The 11,311-nt window shown below is 46.6% G+C and overlaps 3 pseudogenes; 2 read left to right on the top strand and 1 right to left on the bottom strand.

Annotated features, from left to right (window-relative positions):
- The first annotated feature begins 400 nt into the window (after positions 1–400).
- LOC149343646 (uncharacterized) lies at positions 401–3,820 on the top strand (annotated as a pseudogene).
- A 1,586-nt stretch (positions 3,821–5,406) lies between these two features.
- On the bottom strand, positions 5,407–6,003 carry LOC149343645 (uncharacterized; annotated as a pseudogene).
- Positions 6,004–8,573: 2,570 nt separating this feature from the next.
- Positions 8,574–10,736, top strand: LOC149343644 (uncharacterized; annotated as a pseudogene).
- Positions 10,737–11,311: the final 575 nt, after the last annotated feature.

Raw genomic sequence — 11,311 nt, 5'->3', positions numbered from 1 at the left:
ATCCATTTTCGTGAAGTCATGCTGCATGATGTCTGTCATAGAAAACTAATTGGTGCACACTTCCTTCTTTTGTGTATGATACCTCAGAAATCGGTTATGCAAGTTATCTTGATACCTGGCAACTGTTTGTAAATGATAGTGTTCACTAAGTGGACTCTCGTGTCGCACTGTACAGGACGAACATTGGCTCAATAAATTGGGCACTTCGCATATTTCATTCCATGGAATAGACCATATGCAAAACTGCTTGGTCATCTGCCAACATTGGGCACCGGAAGTCCGGTCTCCATCTGGGTTGCGGCGAGTGTTGAGCTGCCAGCCTGTACGCCGTATTGAGAGTTGTTTGCATTTGAGCGAAAGTTTTTACGATGGCAAGTCCTCTTGTCACATACCAGCCGCTATGCATTCCGAGTCGGAGCAGCTCAGGTTGGACGACGGATTTGACCGTCCTTCCGCATATTTCGGAGCGCACAATAGGATGGTTGTGCGACTAGAAAGGCCCCTCTGCTCGACAATGCAAGAAAGCGTACAGCTTTGCCATCGAGGCCTACTGTTCGCCGTCATCGCTTCGCACGAACGCGTGTGACTTGGGGTAAGCAACTTTTTTCTGTAGTGTTGCCGTAGCGCTCTAGGCGTACTCTGCGAACGGCTTCTGACGCCAGCCTTTCCCCGGCGCTCTGTACTCTTCCATTACACGCACACCCACATTCGTACCTCGCTCATTTGATATGGAAGTTTCGTCGCAACCGAATAGTGGGGGCTTCTCTTTCTTCGTTTCAAGGAGCGTTTGTGGGCGGAAGCAACAAGCTCGAGTAACGTTATGTTGATAAGATAAGACCGGTTTCTATATGTTGAAGGGGCGGACGCCGAATCGCCGCAGAAACATTTTGCGAAACAGACGCACCGATACACAATCGAACGGCCACGTGCCCAGAGCGGTGCATATTGCCTTGCTAATCGGTTCTCGCAGTTTTCTCTCACCCGCCGCGGTGGGTTAGTCAGCTAAGGCTCTCTGTTGCTATGTGCGAGATTGAGGGATCGAGTCTCGGTCGCGGCGGCTTCGTTTCGATAGAGGCGAAATGCAAAAACGCCCTTGTACATTTACTTGCGTTCTAGGGCACGTTAAACAACCCCAGGTAGTCTACATTAATCCGGATCACTCCACTACGGCGTGCCTTGGTGTTTGCGGTACCCAAAACCCCAGGATTTGTTTTTTTTTAGTTTCATGTCGTGATTTTTCGTGTGGTTACGTTACCTATATAGAAACACCCAGAAAAGCGTTTATTGATTGCTAGAACCAGTTTTAATTGCAGCTTTAATCATGAAACAAAAACTGGCCGTAATGTCTTTGTGCAAGAGTTGTATCTTACAGGCATTGAGATGTCTTTGTTCTTGGGCACTCTCTCGTCAGTGCACATACCAGTGTTATAGGATAAGCTTTGAACTTCATGAGTACCACAGCACTGTTCTGGATTTTCTTTTCAGACTTGGTATCGTACACGTGCATTGCACATGTTTCCGAAGTCAAAAGAAAAGTGGCCGTCCCTACAATGTGCAGCTGTCTTTTCACACTGCCACTGGCGTGCCTCTTACCACTACCTGCGAATGCCCAGCAGGAAAGAGTGGAGCCTGCAGTCATGTCCTTGCAGCAGTACGCCTGCTAGCCCTGTTGAAGCAGCAGAGATTTGCAGAGCCACCACCAGAGCTTGCGTGCACAGAGCTGCCTCAGCAGTGGAGACGCCCAAGGCAGAAAGGCATCAAGCCTGCCAGTGTTCTTGACGTGGACTGGCGAGCCCCACGGGAAGGCGGTGCGCAGTTGCCAGTAACTGCTCGCCTTTTGGATGCAAGCTTGGACTACCAAGGCGAAGCTAGCCAAGTAGCCGCAATCCAGTCACTTGGTACAGAGCTGGAGGCACTGGGCGACCTTCCTTTTGCCGCTGTCTTGCGGGACGTGCAGGTTCCTCTGGTGAAGACAAAGGCAGGTTTTGCGCCAGTAGACTCGCCATTGACCTACCAGCAGTGGGACAGTCCGCATGATTTCAAGACTTGGTTGTCACCAACCATAGCCCCTGGTGCAGACACCAGTTGTGCTGTCCCACGACTGCAGCTTTTCTCAGGTCCAGTGCCGGACACATTTCCTGCTGTCTTCACAGCTGACGAACAACAAATCCTGATGGTTAGCACATTAGTTGTTGCTTTCGTTCACTGCATTTACAGGGTGCTTTTGCAGGTTTGCCATGTGTTTATGGTAGCAAAAGTGTTATTTGTTTGTCCAGCATATAGCGAGTGCTTTTTACATATGACAGTAAGCATGCTTGTTGAAATGCTTCTGCTGTCCTAACTGTGCATTAGTGCTTACTGTCTATTTACACTCAGGTCTGAGTGATTAAGAGCACATATTGAGCACCATGTCTGGTAAATATTTAACATTCTTTGACGAGGCCTTGCTGGCACTTACACACCATCTACATGCCAGGTCATGGAAAGTTTTGCTACTGATCTTGTTAAAAAGGTTTAAAATGTAACCTCCAAAAGTTCACTGGCTGTGATAGCACCATCCAGGCTCCAAGGCCGTTTAGTCTGGCGATGGGCATCTACTGTGATAGTGTTCGAAGCATGCATGTCAGACTATACTATACATTTAGACCTGCTGCTCTTAATCGCTGGGCATAAAGTGCCCTTTATCTCATGAACTGGCTCACGGGAACGATTACTGTTTAAAATATTCTTGCCTCCTATGTGCACAGCTAAAACTGCTCACTTTATTGACTGATTCACAGCCAGCTGCATGTTCTTGGTCTTTTTTTATTGTTGTAGTTACCGGTTTTTTATTTGTGCAATTTGTCATTCACATAATGTGCATTGAAAGTAATGAGCATCGGTCAGAGCTCACCTAGCTGCCATATTACTTTCGACGAGTGCCAGGGGCAGTCGTACAGGGTAAAGAACCAGCATGGGGACCGGAATTTTAATATGCTTATTTACCAACCATAGTAGTAGCCATGTTAAGCCATGCAATCAGCCCTTTGCTAAATGCACTGTAGCTTCATAATTCACCAAAAATACCAGTCGGTGGTGAAAGAGAACCTACATTTCGTAATGAAGTAGCACTTCTCTTTGACTGGTTGTGGGTGTGTACTTTCCCTTTACAGCCAAGATTGACAATCAATTCATGGCTCGTGTTTTCTCTCAGAATGAAGTGCTTGAGAATACTAAGCCGTGAAGCATGCCGCATGTTTGCACAGCCAACAGTTCGAACTTTCTGTTGCCATGGTCGTGGCCAAATACTGTACAGTGATAATTACGATGTCTGCGACACAGGATGTTTTATTTCTCCTGCCCCACCCCTTGTAGATGGTCTAGTGTAAGGTGGTGTCTTAACACTTCATAGAATAGGCCAAAAAGTAAAATAGCTCTGCAGCATGATACAACAACACAAACAGTTGTGCGGCGGCTCACATAAGGCATGAAAGATGTCTGGCTTGCAGCGAATTGTGAAAATTTCATTTTGGCCATTGAATCTATCAACATTTTGCATGCTCACATTAGCGTCATCTGATGCACTTTTACGAGTAAAAGTCGAAAAAGGCTGGACGTGCACCAAGCAGGATTATTGAGAACTGCTGAAAATCAATAAAGTGCAGACTTGCGGGAAATACATAATACTGTTTTTCTTTCCTAGCACCTTCAGCTTGCTCCTGCGGAAGCCCAGGACCTAGAAGCAAATACCAGGCAGCAGGCCCTGAGCGCCAAGTGGCACTCAGCACGACGACACGGCCTCACAGCATCTGCCTTTGGCAAGGTCATGAGGCGAAAATAATGGACAGAGAAAGGTTTAAGGAATCTCTTGGACCCAAAAGATCTCTCCCGGGTACGGGCTATACAGTATGGAAAAAAAACGAGTCTGCTGCAGCGGAGCGGTATGCCACTACAATGAGAGCTGCAGGACACAACGTGACCCTGCAATATTGTGGCCTTGCTGTGCACCCTGGCTCTCCATGGCTGGGTGCAAGCCCGGATAGGTTGGCCTTTGACCCCGGAGAAGGCACCTATGGTGTCATAGAGATTAAATGTCCTTACTCTTTGAAAGACAGTGAAGCTGACACTGTACCTACAAAAAACTTTTGTCTTGAATTTGTTAATGGTACCCCTCAGCTCAAGAGAGATGATGAATATTTTTATCAAGTTTTAGGACAGATGGCTGTCAAAGGATGCAAATGGGCAGACTTCGTAGTGTTCTCAGAAAAGTGAATGGCTGTGAAGCTCATTTACTTCGATCAAGGGAAGTGGGACAATGTTAAGGCACATTTGGATGAGTTCTTTTTCAATACTGCTCTGCGTTACTTTGCTGCTCGCGATACTGCTGTGGTGTGAGAATTCTGAGAATGTGTTGCACTGAAATTGCATCCAGCTATGGTTAGACCATTCGTTTTTGTTCATTGTAGTGATCTACACATATTGCAGCTAGTGATTTTTTGTATATATGGCATCCTTTTTATAACTGTCGATTCCTTATCTTGTCTTTTTATCACCCATTGTATATTTTTGCATTTCCTGAATAAATAAAATAAAGTCACACGAAAGCTAATTTTAAGAAGGAACTCTTGTTGAAAGCAGGTTTTGTGGTATAGAATAAAACGGTTGGTTTTTGGGCTAGTTGGTGAAACATATTGTAGTGCTGAATAGGGGCAAGAAAAAAATTGGAAAGATGCTCATTGATTTCTTGAAATTTCATCAAACTAACAGAGGCATGCCTGCATAGTCTGCAAGCCTACATTTTGTGGCCACTTCCCAAACAAAACGAGCCGAAATTCCTAACGCCATGATGGCACCAGCCCTTTTTAAGAAGCAAAATTTGGTCATTCTTTTCGGTGCTAAGTGATCGCTTTCATGAGTGTGACCCATCAGTAAAGCACGGTAAATTTAGTGCATCACTGTAGTTTCCCTTTATTACACTTGTTTTTCGTACAGGATTGCACAGAATCTGTTGAGTCATAATACTCTAGTCCTTGTGCCCTCTCCTGATTGCTGGTGTGAGGGAAGTTTCCGCACCTGTGCTATCTTGCTGCATGGTTTGAGGCAGCACTTATAGAGGTCATCCCCGCCACAGTGGCTCAATGGTTACGGCGCTCGGCTGCTGACCCGAAAGACACGGGTTCGATCCCGGCCGCGGCGGCTGAATTTCTTGAAGGCGAAATTCTAGAGGCCCGTGTGCTGTGTGATGTCAGTGCACGTTAAAGAACCACGGGTGGTCGAAATTTCCGGAGCCGTCACTACGGCGTCTCTCATAGCCTCAGTCGCTTTGGGACGTTAAACCCCAATAAACCAAACCAAACCATCTAAGTTATTCGCACATTAGCAGTGGTGGAAGTGCCAGCTGTTGCGTGCTTGGTTGTGAAGGTTTGCTCAAAGGGCTTTGAACGTTCGTGAGAATAGCAGCCACAGTCCAGATTTGATTGATTATGGGAGCCTGTGTGAGTGGGATCGGCCGGTCAAATATATGGAATGATTTGACTCTTCTTATTCTCCTTTCTACATGGATCCTCAATGAAGCAATCTCCTTAGTTTCCCTGACTTGTTGTTCAGAGAGGGCATTCCTGTGCAGAAATGGTTGAATGTTCAGCTTCACATTTTTGCTTGCCAAAAGGTCCTCAATCAAGAGCCCCTTGTCTGCCATGACGGAATCATTTCTGTCAAACTTGAGGTTGAGAAATCCACTTTCCAGTACGGCCTCCCTGTCTGAGATAGAACCTGTGTAGAGCTCTGACACAAAGCTCACTAAGCCATTTGGTGAAACACCACTGAGGCCTTTAAAAGTATTTGAAAACTTGTAAGTAGAGTAGGAGCTTGATTGGAGAGAAAGTGAGGAAACACCTCACACTTTATCTCTGTTGCATCCAAAATAACTCTTGTTGTTGGATACGTGCTGAATGCTGCAGGCATTGTTGCATCTATAACAGCTCTTGACATCCAGAGTGGTAGTTTGCAGAGTCTTATGTACATGAAGTTAATCCATGACACACATATGCGTGACACTGTTGACTGAGTGATCCCAAATCTGTGTGCCAGGTCATGCTCTAAGAGGCCGAGACGAAGCCTTACAAGTACGAGGAACAGCTCATTCTCTGCTGTCAGCTTCCGCGGTCGGCCTCCGCTGGCTTTGATGCCAGCATTTCTCAAAACATTACTCCCATTCTTTCCGGGGTTGATGTAAGTTATCAATGCCAGGGAGTGCTGGTTTGATGGTATTCCTGTGTAAGCAAGAAAGTCCTCATTTGAGTGTTTAAAACGGTCAATGGAAAAGCTTGTTCTAATTTCTTTTTCTTCAAGACGTGCAGCGAGGCGGAGATTTTCTTGCAGATATAGGTGCATATCCGTCTTCGTCTGGAGCAGCTGCTCCTGGAGGACTTCACATTTATACTTCATACTGTCTATTTCATTGTGCGGGCCCGGGCGCTATTATTTTTCTTTCCTTTTTGACACGCCCACCCTAATTTTTGTCTATTTCATTGCCCTGTGTGGCAACCACACCTTTGAGATGTTCCACTTCATTGACAGGCTCACCACTTCTTAATAAACAGGTTGTACCAGAAGCAGGTGGACAGCTGGCAGTGCCTCCATCTTTTTCATGTGTTTCAAACTCTAAAGCTGCTGCAAATGATCGATCAGTACACTGGTCACCAAAAAACCCTGCCTCACTGTCTTCTACAGCCGGTGCTTGAGCAACAGATAGATCTGAAATCTCACGTGCCTGTGGAGAGGCACTCAGTGTCCGCTTCTTGGGTGACTTGCGAAGCTGTTGCTTTTTGCCAAAGCTGAACACACTGGGGCAGGCTGTTTCTCGCAGTAAGTTGTTGCCGCTGAATACACAGGGAATAAAGTCTGATGGCAGGAAATGCCTTGAACACACTCTTGTGCATTTGGTAACTGTGAAGTGTTTCCCTTCGTCGCGCTTGATGGCAATGATCCACTTTTTGTATAATGTGGCGTCTCTTGGGAAGCGATTATATGAAACCTGCAAGTTTCAAGAGATTTACATGTAAGTAAAACCTACATCAACAAATAATTCACCAGTAACCCATATGTGCAATGCGTGACTACTGTGACTTGCGCGCGACATTTAAAAATACTTCGGGCAACAAACATAGTTTTACTGCAACGGTGGAAGTGTTTGTTACCAGGCTGCATATCCGTCAAGCGGGCACTTTCGATCGCGATTTTTCGCGATACGGATATTGCGATCGGCCGCAATCGTAGGCGATCGTGTTGTGCGTTAGAGCTCGGCAAACTCAGTGCGGTTCGGTTAGTTGGACCACAGTGATCACGATCGGAAGTCCCCGTGTGCCACCGGTGCGAGAATGTGCGCCAATCGCTTTAACCGCACTATCCGGTATCTCAACGGCGGCGCGATTAATGCCGAGCGAAGCATTAATGCAGTCCTTGTGACCACGGGCTTACAAGAGCGAGCGCCATGTCCCTAATATTCACAGCCTCTGCACATTCACAGCATCTGAATTTGCTCCAACGACAAGGCTGCGGCCACGGCTGAGGGTAAACAAAAAAGGTCGGCAGACAAACACCGCGGGGTTGACGTGAGAAAGAAAGGAAGCCTTTCAAAACTTTCACTAACATCACTTAAGGTGCAACACGTTACTTCTCTAACGGGTAAAGTCATTTGTAGTTAACTCAAGGTTATGTTTTTTTCAATGAGACGACTATTAATAAGGGTACGTCCGATGTTTCCCTACCTCTCGGGCACGAATTACGCGTGTGTGCAAGTAAATACCACGCACCTTGTTACCGCCTGGATCCTTGGGTCCTCACTGTTTACACCAGGGGACACAGCAGTGCGTCGGCATTTTCGCTATATGATCTGGGTCGATCAGCGGATGACCAGCGGATTGTGAATCCGCGCGGGCCTTGCGCAGTATCCGCTTCCCATAGAGTAATGCCAGTTATGCCACTACCTCGCCGCAACCAAGATGGCGGACCTAACTCAGCTTGTAAACGAGATGGCGCTGCGCATTTCGCATATGGACTATTGTGTGTTTTCAATGCGTGGCTGGAGTAAAGTCCTGATGTAGATCTTCACTCAATCGCACTCGCACAGCAATCTGATTTTCTAGAGTTTATGCTCTAGATGTAATAGGGCGCTTTCCAAAGAAGGGAGAACCACGGGTTCAACAAAGGACAATGCCTTCAAGCTCTCCTCTACAACCATCCAAGAAGAGTAAATACGCAGAGAACAGACCTGTTCATTTCGTGAGACATGCCGACGCAGGCAAATGGCCCCTGCATGAAAAAAGGGAAAATCGTTGCGCAATTAAGAGATGCGAGGTATAGAGGAGGGTGGGTGCTCTGGAAGGAGCCGCGTCTTTTGAGGCAAAGTGCAGCGTCAATTCAACCCAAGAAGTCGCCCGGGCACCAAAGTACTTAGGGGTGGGAGTAGGGTACCGAAAAGCTGCACTATAATATTCGCCACATCTTCGCCCAAGGCGCACTATTTCATCCTGAGTGCACCAGAGGGCTGCGCCACCGACGGTGCGCTCGATGCTGTAACCGGCCCTGCTGGTATGAAATTTCTGCAACACATCGGAGGCGTAAAGTTCGGTGTTGCTGCTTCTTCTGATAGCTCCGCATCGAAGCTCGAGGTTCGGAGCGCTGTTCTACTCAACGGCGTCTCTGTGCCCCTAGTCAACGTAAGCCTCGAGATCGTGGACATGTACATGTTCCGTGTGCCGATAGAGTTAGAGACTTAACCTATGCTGCGCCCTTGTGTGTATACTGAGACAGCGGTCATCAGAGAAAAGAACTCAGCACAGTGATCAAGGGTATGAACTCGCCTGCTGCGTCTCTATGTGACTAGTATTTTTTTGACACGGCTACTCAACCAAGCAGTCGCAGGCTCATGTAAGTGGCTTACGAGATGTACTCGTTCGCATAGCCTTTATTATTGAAATATTTTCGATCCGTATGTAAACATTCGAGTATTATTTTCAGCCGAGTGTGACCAGACATCAGTAGAACCATGGTTTAGCGTCAGTTCTTGTCAACTATCGTTTCTTTGGTGCTTTCCGTTTCTCCAGTTTCAGGGTGCGAGTCGTCCACTCGTGAAACCACGAATTTTTATTCTTCCAAAAACGGGAAGCGTTTCATCCCTGCATACTTGGGCAATGCGTCGCATCGTGCACGACAGTCGGTTTTAGAGTCAAAAAGGATCGAGACTATGCTTACTGAACGAGAAGACATCGTCGCCTGAGAGCCACGATACCTGCGAGATATTCCAAGATATCAGAAAGAAGGCCATCAGATTAGATAACACCAATCTCTTCGTGGCAATAAAAGTATGCCACTAATTCTTGAGATTTCACGTCCTTAAACACATTAACTGAACTGAGTATTCGTTCACTGAAGTGTTGCAACACACGCCAAGGAATGAACGAAATTGCGGACCAACAAAACTCAGTCCATTGACTCAACAATGTGCGGTAGTTTCGGTGATGACATACAAGTGAATCTTGAGAGCGAAAAACGCCTGGAAGGAAGATCGTCGCCGGAACTATGGCCCGAACCAATGCCTGGAATTAAGGTATATGCACCGTTAGTTTCGCTTCCACCGAATGGGAGTTCCAAGAAGGAGTGGAGTTTGGTGAAAAAGACCTACGCCTGGTGCATACACTTGGAAGCTTGTCTCCTATGACATTGCTTAGGGTAATAAAGGACTTTCAGAACCAGGCTTGCATACTGGCCATTGAGGAATCCATCGCAAGAAGCGGCGAGATAAGGAGCACCGCAGCGACAGAGCTCTGTCAGAGCTCTGTCCTGTCCTCACGTCTCTTTCCTTTTCTTCTTCAATCCCTTTGCGCAATTTTATTCCTTTAATTGCTGTTACGAACCAACTCGCCCAGACGAAAGTGCTTATTGCACTTCTCTTTTATTTTGCTGCTTGTTTCGCATGCCCGTCTGCAATAAAAACGCTGTGACAGTGTGAGGTTGCCGCATTTTAGCTACCCGCACGGGAAGTTATCCATTCCTCGTGTACCGGAATGCAACAGAAGATGCATTGTAGATTTAGGCCTGCAATATTACTCTCAGAGAAAAATATCCGTGTTGACAAATCGGCCACTCTCGACTGTCAATCGGATAATCAAAGCATAAAGAGAAGAGCAACAAATTAAGGATGCTCCATGGAGAGCCCGCCCAAAGAGTCACCACCGATAAGGACATGTTGAAGGAAAACAAACTGTTAATGGCGCAAGAAATGAGGACACGGAAGGCACACAAAGGACAGGACTGACGCCGTAGTACAGACAGTCCTGTCTTTTGTGTGCCTTCCGTGTCATCGTTTTTTGCGCCATTACCAGTTTTTTTTTTCTTTCAACATGAACCAACTCGCCCAAACTACAGTTTTACTTGAGGACGACATGGCCATTGTTGTGGCAATGGCCAACAAGCCTACTGCGAGTGTGGGCGGGATTAAGAATTGTGTCGGGCTTCCAGGTGTGTCAAATACTACAGTGAAGCGTCGTCTGTGCGAGGCTGGCCTAAAATCAAGAACAGCGGCTCAGAAGCCAGTTGTGAGCGCGGCCAATCGGCAAAAACGTCTGGAATTTGCCCGAAAGCATCAGCAATGGACCGAGGACCATTGGGCGAAGGTGGTGTTTACGGACGAATCAGCGTTCACAACAAGATGGGACCAGAGGCGGCGAGTCTGGCGGCCCGAGAACTGTCGGTAAGGGTAATTACGTAGGCTATCGTATCCTATGAAGTGCGAACTCACACTTTGTGCTTTATTATTCGCTGCATAATCACACTAAGAGGTATTTTTACGTATTTAGGGTAATTCTGACAAAGTACCCAAAATAATTTTAACATTGCCCTAATTTTCGGTTTTTCGCAAATCGCATATATTACGAAAAAAAATAAAGTTTGGCAAAACAAATTATATCAGCATATTTCTCCTGCTCATCATAGAACGCTAAAGGATGAAATTACTCAATGCTGGTTCCTTGTAGCTTAGCGGTTGCAAATCCTTATGTACCAATGCCAACAAAAGTTTTCATTTTTTGTAGGCATACGCCGGAGTATATGAAGCGAGTCGCAACCAGCGGCCGTTCTGCTGTCACGGTTTTGGGAGCTATGACAGCTGAAGGTCTAGGACCCCTGGCTCCAATTGACAACCGGTTGAACGGAGACACTTATTGTGTCCTCCTGGACGATCTGCTGCTTCCATATCTTGCGGGGGGACCATTCCCTGATAATTATTTTATTTTTCAGCATAATAATTCCCCCATCCACAAGTCGAAGCAGG

Source organism: Amblyomma mixtum, chromosome 5 (assembly GCF_055824585.1).
Source record: "Amblyomma mixtum isolate Tamu chromosome 5, ASM5582458v1, whole genome shotgun sequence".
Taxonomy (NCBI): Eukaryota; Metazoa; Arthropoda; class Arachnida; order Ixodida; family Ixodidae; genus Amblyomma; species Amblyomma mixtum.
Note: the sequence above shows the minus strand (reverse complement) of the source record. Positions and strands in the feature narration are given on the sequence as shown.